The 3,198-nt window shown below is 42.4% G+C and overlaps 1 pseudogene; it reads left to right on the top strand.

Annotated features, from left to right (window-relative positions):
* Window positions 1–451: 451 nt before the first annotated feature.
* Window positions 452–2,378, top strand: LOC123039235 (ATP synthase subunit alpha, chloroplastic-like; annotated as a pseudogene).
* The last annotated feature ends 820 nt before the right edge of the window (window positions 2,379–3,198 follow it).

Below are 3,198 nucleotides of genomic sequence, written 5' to 3'. Positions count from 1 at the left end.
AGCGGATGAGCGGACCTTACCAACATACTCAAAAAAGTATTCTATACTGGGGTCTATGCTCTTGACAAGCAGTGTTTCCAGTCTAGCTGTGTCAAATCGGGTGTGAAGTGTCCTTCTAGGTTCTGGCTGGTAGAGCAGAGGACTGAAAATCCTCTTTAGTTTCACGTATGGGACTCTAAATCCCAATTGCGCTAGCTCTGTGGTTCGATTCCACAACAGAACAAACAATGAATGAATGTGGGCGGTCAACCAGGTAAGCCTGTGCCCAGGAAAGAAATGACTAGGGAGGGATTGAGAGAAGCTTTCACAGTGGAAAATGCAAAAAAGAATATCGTTCTTAGAAATTGTGGAATTTTACTCAGTTAGAGCTATGGTTTAGCATCAAGAGGGAAGTTTTGTAAAAGCAACAGGAAGAATTGCTCAGATACCCATGAGCGTATATAACTTGGGTCGTGTTATAAATGCTCTAGCTAAACCTATTGATGGGAGAGGCGAAATTGTAGCTTCCGAATCTCGCTTAACTGAATCTCCTGCTCCAAGTAGAATTTCCAGGCGTTCCGTATACGAACCTCTTCAAACAGGGCTTATTGCTATCGATTCGATGATCCCTATAGGGCGCGGTCAGCGAGAGTTCATTATTGGGGACAGACAGACTGGCAAAACAGCAGTAGCCACAAATACAATTCTCAAGAAAAAAGGGCAAGGTGTAATATGTGTTTATGTAGCTATCGGTCAAAGAGCATCCTCCGTAGCTCAAGTAGTAACTACTTTCCATGAGGAGGGGGCCATGGAATACACTATTGTAGTAGCTGAAATGGCGAATTCACCTGCTACATTACAATACCTCGCTCCTTATACGGGAGCAGCCCTAGCTGAGTATTTTATGTACCGCGAACGGCATACTTTAATAATTTATGATGATCTCTCCAAACAGGCACAAGCTTATCGCCAAATGTCCCTTCTATTAAGTCCCGGCCGTGAGGCTTATCCAGGGGATGTTTTTTATTTGCATTCACGCCTTTTAGAAAGAGCCGCGAAATTAAATTCTCTTTTAGGCGAAGGAAGTATGACCGCTTTACCAATAGTTGAGACTCAATCTGGAGACGTTTCCGCCTATATTCCTACTAATGTAATCTCCATTACAGATGGACAAATATTCTTATCTGCGGATCTATTCCATGCCGGAATTCGACCTGCTATTAATGTGGGTATTTCAGTTTTTAGAGTAGGATCCGCGGCTCAAATTAAAGCCATGAAACAAGTAGCTGGCAAATCCAAATTGGAACTAGCTCAATTCGCAGAGTGACAAGCCTATTATTCGCCTCTGCTCTCGATAAAACAAGTCAGAATCAATTGGCAAGGGGTCGACAATTAAGGGAATTGCTTAAACAATCCCAGGCAAATCCTCTCCTAGTGGAAGAGCAGATAGCTACTATTTATACCGGAACAAGAGGATATCTTGATTCGTTAGAAATTGAACAGGTAAAGAAATAGTTCAATCACCCCAGAATCGTCAAAATCCCCTCGAAATGGAGAGCGGCGCAAGTCTCACACTCTTTCTCTCACTCTCTATCCTTTGTCTTTCAGATTTTCCCATCGTAGCTGATACAGTGAAATATTATTATGTAAGGGAGCTGATCCACAGGATTCAATGGTGAATTCTGATTTCCCCACAGACTGAACCAAAGGAGAAGAATAGAATAATTCACTGGTGCAGGCAGAGCAGCAAACCTTCATAGAAAAGGGAGAAAACCTTAAAAAAAACCGGAAGTCTTGGCTGTATGACAAATGCTCAAATAATTGAGTTGCGTATTCAGATCCAAACGATCAAGAAAGGATCCCAAACTGCTCAAGATTATCTGCGTAGGATCAAATTCCAGTCTGATCAACTTGTAGCAGCAGGAGAACCTGTGACGGACAAAGATCTTGTCTTGTACACACTTGGTGGATTAGGCAGAGACAACCACTAATCAGATTCAGCTGACCTCAAAGGGGACTGAGATGGTGGAGAATAGCCACCAAGGAGAGTGCCAGAAGACATCATATCCAAGGACCAAGAGAGCTGCAAATAAGATGAAATGTAAGTCACCAGTCAAAGCCATGAGGAAGAGCTCAAGGATTCAGGACACTGGGCTGACCATCCAGGAGAAGGCGACACAGAGGGTATCACAAAAGAATCTGGAAGGTAATCCCTCTTGCTCCAAAAATGCTTTTGCTATCCTAAATGCTGTCCCAAATACATATTATTATGAGATTGCCACCAAAAAGTAATATTAAACTAAAAGGATCCAATGAAGAACCGGGGAATAGCTTATATCCAGTCCTTCTCTATGACTTGCCGAATAGACTTATTCGCAGCCATACACTGTCTTATTTAAAAGAGTCCCCTGTCTCGTGAACGATCGAACTTGGTAAACTTTGAAATAATCGTTTAGATAGCATTAGCCGCTTTTCTTCCTTTTCTCTGCCAGTCTTTCAAGTTCTCACCCTCCTAGAAAAGAAGGGAAAGTCTTCTTACTAGCTAGCTTTTATATCTCGCGAATAGGGAGTTAAGGAGTGTAACTATAACCTATTTGTCACAAAGTTCAATACTCTCTAGAGGAGGTAAATCAATGGATACGGGTACGCCTGGTTGAAGCAGCCCCTACACTTCTATGGGTTGTTCCAGCCTCTGCTAGTGGGTGGTTTTTCATTTCTACAACAGGTGCTTGGTTCAAAAAAAGCTTATGAGTTGAGTTCGTCCTCAGCTACGGATTGGGGGCAGCATTCTCAGATTACTTGACTTGCTGCTAGCTTAGAGGAGAGAAAAAAAATCCCACTTTCATTTACCTTTAAGTCTGAGAGAAGGCTTTTTCTTTCTATTAAAAGATCACAAATAAGAGGGGTGATTAGTCCTCTTTCAATCCTTCATCTTCTTATGAGTAGCCGCCACAGGGGGTCCTCAGTCTGAATCCTCCACTAGCATTGGACCAACAGTCAGTCTAGCTCTCGCTCTTATCCAATTTCCTTATCCTTTCAGGGCAAGGTCGGAGTAGTAGGAAAATACAATTTCTTTTGTTGCATGCGGACCCGCTTGTGAGACTAAAGAAATTGAAGCTAAATGACAATCTTAACCTACTTGCTTACAGGATCCTTAAGAAACTGTGGACTTTTGCACCTTTTTGTCTAGCTTGAGTTATCTTTGAGTTGTCTCCCCTC

The sequence above is a fragment of the Triticum aestivum genome, chromosome 2B, assembly GCF_018294505.1.
Source record: "Triticum aestivum cultivar Chinese Spring chromosome 2B, IWGSC CS RefSeq v2.1, whole genome shotgun sequence".
Taxonomy (NCBI): Eukaryota; Viridiplantae; Streptophyta; class Magnoliopsida; order Poales; family Poaceae; genus Triticum; species Triticum aestivum.
The sequence above is the reverse complement of the archived record's forward strand: the minus strand, read 5'-3'. Positions and strand labels throughout refer to the sequence as shown.